The sequence below is a fragment of the Schistocerca americana genome, chromosome 2 (assembly GCF_021461395.2).
Source record: "Schistocerca americana isolate TAMUIC-IGC-003095 chromosome 2, iqSchAmer2.1, whole genome shotgun sequence".
NCBI classification, from domain to species: Eukaryota; Metazoa; Arthropoda; class Insecta; order Orthoptera; family Acrididae; genus Schistocerca; species Schistocerca americana.
The window spans coordinates 289,670,301-289,682,325 of NC_060120.1; positions in this window are offsets into that span (position 1 = coordinate 289,670,301).

The window sequence follows — 12,025 nt, forward strand, 5'->3', positions numbered from 1 at the left end:
CAAAGCGTCTCACAATTGAACAGAAGGAACGCCGAAGAATGATTTGTTCTGACATCCTGGAAAACATTGAAAGTGATCCCACCTTCTTACAAAATATTACTTGCGATGAATCGTGGTTTTTTACTTACGATCCCGAAACTAAACACCAATCGATGCATTGTAAAACTCCTGGTTCTCCACGACAAAAAAAAAAGCACGAATGTCAAAATCGAAATTCAAGGCAATGATGATTGTTTTTTTTTTTGACATCAAAGGGATTGTGCACATTGATTGGGTACCAGAGGGACAAACAGTGAATCAGCATTACTACATTAGCGTCCTGGCTACCCTACGTGAGCGAGTACGGAGAAAACGGAACGATTTGTGGAGAAAAAAGTCATGGATCCTTCACCAAGACAATGACCCAGCTCACAGTGCGTTGTCAGTGAAGACGTTTTTGGCAAAACACAACATTCCCATCTTAGATCATCCACCCTACTCACCTGATTTGGCCCCCTGTGACTTTTTTCTTTTCCCTAAAGTCAAGTCAGCTTTGAAAGAAACTAGATTTGAGACTGTTGAAGCAGTAAAAGAAAAAGCGACGGAAGTAATCTATGGACTTACCGAAAATGATCTGCAGCATTGCTATGAACAGTGGAAAATTCGTATGGAGCGGTGTAGAGACCGAGGAGGAGAGTACATTGAAGGAGATAACATGAAATTGTAAATAATTGTAAATAAATGTTTTTTCCAGCATCAGTCCGGTTTTTTTCTAGCCGCACCTCGTACTTGGTCACATTCAATATCACGGCATGTTGCTGTAGATGCTCAAATATTTCTTATAGGTACTGGTTATGTTCTCTGGTGGCAGGAAACACACCAATATGTCATCCAGGTATGTGAAGTAAAGCGGCAGTCCTCGTAGAACAGAGTCAGTAAACCTCTGCCAGGTTTGTGCAGCATTCTGTAACCCAAACGTCGTAAATTTGTTCTCAAAGAGCCTGATTGGATTGATTGTGTCCATCTTGGGAATGCCCTCTGTGGCACAGGTACACTGAATATCGTTGCACTGTGCTGCGCTTAATTATAGTCATGCAACAAAGGCACTGTGTATCGATCAGGCACAGTTCTTGCATAGAGAGCGCGATAGTCACTACGTAAGCGCCAGGCTACTCCTTTCTTTGGAACAAGGTGCTGCACAGACGGTCACAGGCTGTTTCATGGCCGGATTATACCTTCCTTAAGCATCACATTGAATTCTACTTTAGCAATGGCGAAACAATCATGTGCCAATCTCCTGGGTCTACAACACACCGGTGGGCCATACGCGGTTTCTATATGGTGTGCCACGTGCTTAGGTGCACCTGGTGGCCTGGTCAAGGTCAGATATTGCCACAACAGTGCAGCATACTTCTCGTCACGCATCTGTATTAGCTTGGCACTATGCACTAATGTGTCATGGTGAAAACCCGCTGCAGTCAGTCCAGTAACACTGTCAGTCAGTTTGGCATTGGTTACATCTGATAAAAGATGGTAACATGCCAGAAGTTCAGCTGTTATTATCGGCTCCATAACATCAATTATGGTAAAGTTCCATGTAAACGGATGGTGTAATTCCAAATTTAACTCTTCCGCTGCATTCCATGTGTAGAGATGGATGAGTTGTTTGCAGCATATAAGTAGAACACAGTAAGCGGTCTACAGCGGCGAACTGGAGTTTGTAGCAGGATGCTTAAGTCTGAGCCAGTGTCTGTTAACTATTTTTGACCATATCTCTTGTCTCTAACAAACAGGCACCATGACTTTATTGAACAGTCGGTTGCACTTACTTCCGGCTGCCACTCGCATTTGGGTGGGGACGTGGTGCTGTAAATTTATGTGCCTGTTCGCCAAACCTAGGGTTGTACCAGTTCCGTGTTCGACGATGCAGCTTTAGTTGATGACCGGCTTCTGAATCTCTGGCGATTACATCCTCTACCATTTCAAACACCGCCCTGAGACAGTAGCGCTCCGGTCTGTGTGCTTAGCGTGTATACATAAAAGGGGCGTTCAAAAAGAAACGAGCGAGAGGCAAAATTACAGAAACCAGTATCTGAATGTTATAACTATTGACCCTGCCTGTTGAGACACTTGTCCCACTGTGACACAAGGTGGTGAATAGCTGTCTCATAAAATTCCCAGTGCTGCGCTGTTAACCAGTTCTGCACAGCCAGCTGTACGTCGTCGTCCGAGGTGAATCGTTTGCCCCCTTGCTGACGTTCTTCTTTGACCGAGATGGCCCCCTTCTGATTCACTTCCTGCAGCACGGGACTACAGTAAATGCCCAGTATTACTCGCAAACCTTGACCACTCTCCGCCAAGCGATCAAATCAAAATGACCAGGCAATCTCACCCATGGGGTCACTCTGCACCATGACAATGCAAAACCTCGTAAACCCAACACAGTTGCGGCACTCCTGCAGAAATTCAAATGGGAGGTTCTCTGCCACCCTCCATACAGTCTGGACCTCTCACCCTGTGAGTAAGCCATTTTTGATCCCCTTGAAAAGGCTCTGAGGGGCAAACGATTCGCCTCAGATGACAACTGCCAGCTGTACGCGCGGGACTGGTTAACATCGCAGCACCGGAAATTTTATGAGACAGCCATTCACGGCTTGTGTCACAGTAGGACAAGTGTCTCAACAGGTAGGGTCAATACTTCTAACATTCAGGTAATGGTTTCTGTAATTGTGCCTCCGGCTCATTTCTTTTTGAATGCCCTTATACTTTTGCTGCCAGCAAGTTCATTCCATGTGCACAATTGTCGGTGTTACTGTCGCTCTACTGAATGACACTGTCACTGCACTAGCCTGTGTGGGTGCGATGGCCCCTTGAATCTGATCTCTTAGCCCTGCCACTGCATCCAGTGACATTTCTGTCTGTGACGCAACAATTGCTTTGACTTGCGGAGATAATCAGGTACTCCACAGGGTGCATAGCAAGTTGTTAAGGACGATAACTGTATCGACTTTGCTCCACACATGACGCAGATATTGCGATGGCTTATGGTCACCAATGTCTTCTTGCACCTATATCTCTCTGATCCACTCTTCGTGCTACACAGTGACTCTCCAGATTAATTCCGATTTGAGCTTCTCATTTGAATTTTCGTCTTGCGGTGCAGTGATCATGTCTTGTACCTCTGCAGCATAGCGATGGTCAATTTGGCTCTCAACGAGGTCGAATTTTGTTGAGTCAGCTGTAATTCCTGAGTAGCTGAAACTGGCTTCGGCTTGAGAAAACCATGAAATCCGGTTGTTTGACCAGAACGGAGGTAAACGGATCGCTAGTGTACACACACTTAGCTCATCTGTATCTAGCATGATATTTAAGATCCATAGTAGTCGCTCAACCATTTTCTTCATCCCAGATCACGTTGGGGGATTAGTACGATTCGAACTGACCAGCCTTTGCTTGGCGTGAACATACTGAGTCTGGAGGTTTGACAGAACAGAATTCTTTATTTTGGTAACATTGTCTGGCAAACAGAATGGACACTATCTAATCTGGATGTCAATCTGAACGTTTAACTCGCAGGTGAAACGTGCCGAACGTGCATATAGCTCAGGAAGGGATGAAACAGAAAAGACGGTCGTTGACACTGTCTCTCACCCACACAAACTGCACCATTGAACACAATAACCACGCCACTTCGTAGCAGATGCTACAACACAATGGTGCATGGCAGCTGTTCACTTTTTATTCGCATAAGCTGTCACCCTAGCAGCGAAAGTGTGGTGCATATGATCCAGAAGTTCTCACTCTCTATGAAGCAATCAAGTAATTCCCTTCAGAGCTGGAAGCCAGAGAGTCCATCTTCATGGACCATAAACCGGTCACCTATGCCCTTTGACAAAACAATCAATCACATCAATACAGCCGTTTGAAATTTATCTCTCAGTTAAGGACTGATATCAACATATCTCGGGCATCAACAATGTAGTAGCTGATTATCTTTCTTTCACCAGCAGTGTGACGAGAACCATCACAGTTTGCCAAGGCACAATACACAGACCAAGAGCTTCAAAATATCCTAAGTGATGAATCATCAACCTTAAATTTGCGACTAGTCGATGTTCCTGGTGCAGATGTCAAATTATAGCGTGATGTCTCAAGTTGAAGGCCTTGCCCCTTGTTGCGAACTACATTCTTCAGATGTGCCTTCGACAACATGGATAGCTTGTGCCACCCAGCTGTCAACCATCATTTCGCCTGGTCTCGAAAATATTCGTCTGGCGTAGGATGCAAAAAGACTGTCGCAAATGGACTTGTATATATATCCAATTGTAATGTATCATACTATTATTATTTATCTTTTCTCTCTTGCTCGTTTCTTTTTATACATATAGGATTAGATATATAATTTTGTACCATAGATAATACTGGCATAGAAACAAAACAAGTAGAGATACGCTCTTCAACTGTGAATTTTTGTATGTTCACCTGACTGTCTCAATAAGTGATAGTGCGCGGACATATTACGAGTTCCACTGAGTTAATATTGTAAAAAAAAATGTGTATTCTAATGGTACATTAAAAAGTATTATAGAAAGTTATCAGAATAGCAAAGTTTATTCTCACAGTCATATTCTGTTCGTTATTCCGCGACGCGCCGAGATCCTGCATCAAGAATATTGAAGCTAACAAGAAGAATTTGCGTGAGCAGAGGAGAGGCGATCCGGAACCAGTATTGTCATATCAAACTCCATGCACAATAGTGGTAACAAGAAAAGGCTGTACGTAAATTTACGAATGTTAATCTAAATATGTATCGAATATTGATATTAATGCCAGCTAAAGTTACTCAGGATATGAGTACTTTCCATTTTTTTCAATTATTCTTTCGAAATTTCTTTTTTGATCATCTAACCAATAATTTTAATCAGTTTCCATTATGTATTATATTTTATGCACGACACCCTATTCTCCTATTCCTCTCAGCAACTATTAAATGGCGGCCACTCAATGGATGGCGCCGAGCGGAATATGAACAGACCTTTCAATTGTTGAGATAAAATTTTTATGAGACAAATGATCCATTTTATCGTTACAAGAAACTACTGAGGCATTTGTTACATGTACGTGGGATTGGAACTATTAACAACTTGAAGGAGCAAATTGAAATTAAATACTGCCAGAATACGTGACGCGGCCGGAATGATGATTTCAGCGATAAAGGGAGGAAGCTGCTACGCTGTATGCTTATATGGCCGCTCTTGGCGTCGTCTCTCTCGCAGTAAATAATTCCTTTACCTTCCAATTAATATCCTTTACGGAAAGTGCATTTGTATACGAAAGACGAAAATTTATGTAAAGTCAAGATTAAAGTGCAAAATAATTCATTCAAATTCTGTAAGACTGTATCAGAGAAGAATCAATTTCATTAATGAATACGCATATAAATCTGCTTTAATTGAAAAATACCGATACAAACAAAATTTCTTGTTTAATTTTTTTTTCTTTTCATAATTTTGTTAAACACTGTTCACAGTGGAGTCAAAGGAAACGGCCATTGTTGAAAACTCATTAAAAAATGGAGTATGCCAAGATGGCAGAAATTTCCCTCAGCAACTCTTCACGGTGTAAATGGAGCATGGTACACTGCCATGTGCCTACACCAGTGAGAGGCTGCCCAGACGCAACTTTAGAATTTGCAGATCAATGTTGTAGGCTTACTATCACCGGGAGATGGTCAACGTTTCCTTCTAATAGTGATTGATTGCTTCACTTGCTGGCCTGTAGCGGTGGCAGTTGATAACATTTCAGCAGAAATGCTAGCCTCAATATTGGTATCAAACTGGATATCTTGTGATTTATATCAGCGATTGTCTTGGAATTACAGTTATCAAGGAGAACTGTAAGTGTTAGTCTGATATAAATGAATGATACAAATGAAGTGAGAAGAAAGCATGGTCGAATCCAAGACTAATAATGGTTGATGTCATGAAACGATTCAATTGAGCCCTCTTGAGCAATAGTATGGAGATCACTTGAGGTTGTAGAATTGCATAATAACCACCTTTATGTTGTTTACGTTTATTCCACTTCTCTTGCATTGGACGAGGGTAAGATGCGTGATGTTATGCATATAATCCGTATACGGTGTTTTGTAGTCAAGAATACTGCCTGTTGAAATCGCTTAGTTAGCTAAGATGATCACTTCCTTGTTGTATTTTATACCTGCATAAGAATAATTTGGCCTTTCTTAGAGCAGCGATTAATTTCCTTGATTAATTTCCTTGATCACATCCAGAATACAGTGGTTATTGATTTATTCCAATGCCGAAGCTTGGAATTTTTCAGGACACTATGGGAATCCAACACAATTAAAATCCTAGAGAATGAAGTTGAAAATATAAATTTAAGAGCCTCTAAAATTGCTACTGCTTCTGTCGTGAATATAGAAGTTGTCTTGGGTAATTTGTATGTCTTCCAGATTTGAAGCTGGGGGCAAATATAAGCGCATCCAGTATATTCCTCTTACGAATCTTTTTAATCCATCAGTATAAAGATAAGTGAAATCTGGCAACTTTTCTGTAGAGTAGGAGTGAAAATAGAGTTTATTAAATATATTATCCCAAGCGATCTGTCCAAAATAACGTACTGGTATTTGAAAGCTGAGTACATCTAGATCGTACTCAGATAGTGGGAACAGAGTGGAACATTTAATGTCTGAAGTGATAGTGTTGAAACTGGAGCAGATGGCATGATTTTTAATTCTTCTGTTAGAAACCACACTAATACATTAAAAAATGCTATCTTTACTTTTATAGACTGAGCTGTCCTTAAATACAGTGCCTTGAAGATAAAATTTATCAGCAAGTTTTTATCGCCGAATGTTAAGGGGATAGCCTTCACCTCCGCTAATAGTGCATTTGTAGGTGTCAATCGCTTAGCCCAAACACAAGTAGGAATGGTTCTGAATTGTAGAGTGTCTAATTCTGATGCCAATAGCTTCCTTCTTTATGGATTCATTATTCATACTCATGTGTAAAAGTTCTCTCAACTGCGTTTTCTTATCGAGAAATGCTTTGTCTATGTTATCCTGAATAAAGATATTTTCCAAGGTAGGCAGAAGTTATATTTCTTGTATCAGCCAGGCTGAACATTATGAGAAGCATTTGGTCAAATTGTTTGGATGGCCTCTGCTTTAGTCTATTCGAAACACTTTTTGCAGACGATACCTGTATATACCACGAAACGTATCTGCAAAATTATATCATTGTATGATACACAATTCAGGGAATATGACACCATACACAATTAGATGCGTGAAAAACTAGATTCTGCTTAAAATGATTTACTTTATAACATCATTAGTACTAATTCGCAGCACACTTTGCTGACTGCATCCACATGGATCACTGTACCTGCGAAATTATATCATTGTATGACAAACAGTTTATCAGATATGACGTAGTAAACACTGAGATGCATGAAAAACTAGCCAAATGGTAATCATCAAGTGTTTCGTAATAAAAACACTCAGCGACTTCCAACAATTAGCCTAATTTCAAACCTTTCTGAAATATTTAACACATTAACTTGTCTGCAAAATAATCAGATGTTTAAAGTTGTTCCGTACATGGGCGTTCGATTCTTTACAGAACTGGCGCTTCCCTGATACTGGGGATATTGAATAGATACAAAGAAGTGTAGAGTAACACATACGGTCACAGGTTTGTTCCACCCACGGGAGAGTGTCACAAAGATGTTGAGACAACTTTACTGGCGGACACTATCCTGTGAAAGTCTACTTAGAAAGTTACTAGAAACAATTTTAAGTGATTGATATAGGAATATACCACAAACACTATATAGGCCTATAATATTGCCATAGGTCTCACAAAGATAACATCAATTATATCGCACACAGAGGCGTTTAAGCAATCGTTCATCCTGGCCTCTTTATTTGAATTGAGCAGGAAGAAACCTGTGGAACTCCAGTACATAGTGATAGCGAATGATAAGGGACACATTAGTATGGAGTACACAACACACTTTATTTTATACAAACTCGATACATACAAGAATAGACAATGTAACACACTTGAGTCACAGAGTGAACTGACTTGCTACTGTCAACCGTCATAGCTAAGACTGTGAGTCTGAGTCGTTTTCTCTGGCCAGCGATGCTAACGTTCCCACAGAGCCTCCCCCTCCATCCTCGGTAGTGCGTAGAATGGTGTAGATGGGGCAATGACTGGGGAGTGGAAGTGCTGCTCTGGTGTAGGGTGTAGAGATGATAATCATGGTAATGGGTGGCCATGTGGATGGCGTGGCCTGCATGGGGGGGGGGGGAGGTGGGGAAGATGTATCCCCCAGTATTTGTGCATGAGGTGGATCTGTTAGGAGCTCTCTGTCCAGAGGGGGCAGATGAGTAGTGGAGATGGCCAGGCAGCCATCATCAGTGACATGTGCATGCGGAGTTGTGGGGTCGACAGGTGAAAACTTCCTGGAAATGGTGTAGCATGGACCCAGGTGAGATTGTATAGTCATCGTGGGCCCCTGTGACTACCAGCTCCTTTCTGTAACTATGAGGCTAAGATCCTCTAGGCAGAAACAGCACACGAGTAGTGTCTGGAAATGAGGGGATGCAGTCACAGGAGGAGTAGGGTCAGGAGTAGGGGGGATCCACATGATGGTAGAGTCTGTATCAGGGAGACAGTCGGTGAGATACCATTCAGGTTTCAGTCGGTTGATGGGGACAGTGGCTGGCTTCCCTCTAAGCAGAATGTTATAGGTATTGGGACTGCATGTGGGCCCAAGAATGGGGGTCTGAGTATGTTACGGACAGTACCATCATGCAGCATGATGTGGTCGCATGTGGTTATGTCTTTGGAACTAAAATTTTTGGATGGGATGGGGGAGGGTGGCAAAACATGAAGGTTGGCAATGTGACACCAAACATTGTCAACCAAGTTGGGAAGTGCAGCTGATGTAGATGGGCAGTCGGAAGAGACAAAATCACCGGGGACGGACAGTGTCTCACCATATAAAATCTTTGGTAGTAAGGCATTGAGGTCTTGTTTATTTGCCTTGCTGACACCCAGCAGCACCCATGGGAGTGTGTCAGACCAGTCACCTCTGTAACCTTTAGGGTTCAGTGCCACCTCTCAATAAGCCCTTTAGCTTCAGGGTGTTAACTGGAAGGAACCCCAGCATTGGCCGTATTTTGTTGTTTTATTGTCCACAAAATCAATTTTCGGTCACTTAGTGACCATCCTCAGTGCTGTAATATACAATTAAAATTGGTAGGCACTGGTATCAAGCTATAACCACAAGCTTAGAGCGTTTATGTGATCGCTCTAAGCTTGTGGTTATAGCTTGATACCAGTGCCTACCAATTGTAATTGTATGTTACAGCACCGAGGATGGTTACTATGTGACTGAAAATTGATTTTGCGAACAATAAAACAACAAAATACGGGCATTGCTGAGTTTCCTTCCAGTTCTATCCACTATTTGGTCGTGGTGCACAGAACACTCCATGGAGTCGCCAATCAATTGAGGGTGTCAGGCGGTGGTTCAGTAATGGGTAATCCCACACAGTCTACAGAGTTCAGCAAACAGCAAGGACTAGAATTATCTACCTTGGTCTGTGATTATGGAGGCAATGTGGCTGAAACCCACAAACCATAGACACGAGAGCACTGGCAACTGTTTCCAGCAGTGATGTCTTGGGGATGGTGTACTTTCTACCCAGTGTTTTACCCAGTCAACAATAGAGATGAAGTAGCAGTAGTTGTCAGATGGGGGAAGGGGCTGACCAGGTTCACATGAATGTGCTGGAGGTGTCTCTTTGGTGTGTGGAAGGTGCCTAGTGGGGGCTAAGTGGGCTGGGTGGTTTTACATCGCTGGCTTGGTACACAGGACTTCATCCACAACTTTCAGTCTCACTTAATATAGAGCCAAACATATTACTCAGTTATGAAGCAAGTAATAGGTTTGAGATTGGGGTAGGTGAGGTTGTGAAACAGGTAGAAAATAATTCTGCAGAATTATTGTGGGATGATGGTCATGTGCATCCCTGGGACGTGCCACAGAGAACAGGGCAGGTTGAATTGGGGATCTTTGGCTCAGCGATGAGGGTGGAGGAGGCATTATTTAACAAGTCCTATAGCTGACACTCGTCCTGCTGAAACTGCACGAACTTGGGCTTCTATCCCTAAACAGCTTAGGACAGCAGTGATGGACAGGGGAGCTTCTGGAATAGGGTGAGCGAAGGTGGCTGTCTGAAACAGATCGTCCTTGATCACTTGGAAGGCGCACTGCATGTCTGTGGTCCATGTGAGCTTCCTGTGACCAGCTGTATATTTGCTTTTGAGGGCCCATGTTAAGGGTGCCTGCAGGGCAGCTCATTGCACTCTGGAGTTGCCAGAAGTGTTAACGATGTGCCCCAAGATGGTGACATGCACCCAATGGAGCTGACATCAAGAGCACCGAGAATTGTTTGATATGAACAGAGTGTGAGTTAATATCTGGCGAAAAAAATGAGGATATATTTCAGATATGCATAGCAAAAAGAAAATTTAAAAAGCAGGCTGTCTATAAAGTGTTGCCATAATTGCGAAGCGCTTTTTAGTCCATAAGGCATAAAAAGGAGCTTCAACAATCCAAATGGCATGGTTATGGCAGTCTTGTGAATGTCATCTTTGTACATTGGTATCTGAAGATATACCTTCTTACAATCAATTACACCGAACACTTTAGCACTGGCGAGATAGTGTGTGAAAACTTGGATATTAGAAACATGATTGTGTGAGCATTCCAGGCATGATAGTCCCTGCACAGTCTGACTGAGCCATCCTTCTCATGGACGAGGCAGATGGGTGACGCCCAGCTGCTATCTGATGGGTGAATGATACCAGCTTGTAACATCTCGTCCACTGCTGCCTTAACCATGTGGAGGCAATTGGGGGGTAGACATCAGGGGTGCTAACTAACTGGCGGGCTGGGTGTAGTGTTAATGCAGTGCACGATGTTTTAGTGGATTGCTGACAAGATAAAAAGATCACATGGGGTGGAGCCACTGGTTGTGTGAGCATGTGCAGTGTGGAGGACAGTGTCCTGAGCAGCAGAAATGAAATTGGGTTTCAGCTGTAGAGTGGAGCCAGATTGCCTGACTGAGCAAGGTGGCAGTCTGTGTGTGCACGGCGCAGTCAGTCAGCTGTGGAGTTTCAAGTGTGGTGCAGTGCTACGTGCAGGTGCTGGCTTGGCCTGGGAGGCAGTGGCGTCAGATGGAGGCTGCAAACTGGAGCTGGGCTACCTGGATGAGGCCAGCGCTTGCACGTGCCTAGTGACGTTGACGAGTTGCAAAGATTCGGTCATGGTATGGCAGGCAGTGCTGGGTGCAGGTGCTGGCTCAGCATGGGCAGTGGTGTACCGCATGGGCGTGGGTGTGGTGCAGGTGAGGCTGTTCTGCACAGACTCAGGTGTGGAGCAGGAGGCAGCGTATTGTGTTGGTGTGGACACAGCATGGCAGGCATCATCTGGCATAGGCGCAAGGGTGGAGAAGGTGAGCAGCAGTACTGTCAGCATAGCAGAGATGGCAGCAGGTGGTGGAGCAGCAGGCACAGAATAAGCGGCAGGCAAGGTAGTGACCTGGGTGAACAGTGAGGCAGGGGCGGCTGCGTCAAGCAACTTGAAGTATCAGGTGACAGGTGCAGGTCTCCAAGCATAGGCAATAGGTGAGGTTTGGAGGCACTCGAGGCTGGAGCAAACCTCTGCAAATTCTGCCTGTGCTGTTTGGATGCGACTGTGTGGGGACACGTTGTCCTGTCGGAGGTGAGTGAGTGTTTCTTGCATGTCCACACACTGTTGACAGATGTGTAGCAAGCAGTCAGCGTAGTCCACACACTGTTGTATGTACTGTTGTGTGGGCATGGCTGAGGGTGAAGGAGAACTGGTATCATTGCATTGTGGCTGTGTGGTGGGCATGGTGTGTGTGCTGTTAGCAGTGCAGTCAGGAGACATGTAGGTGAGCTTGTTTGTGTGCAGTAAGGCC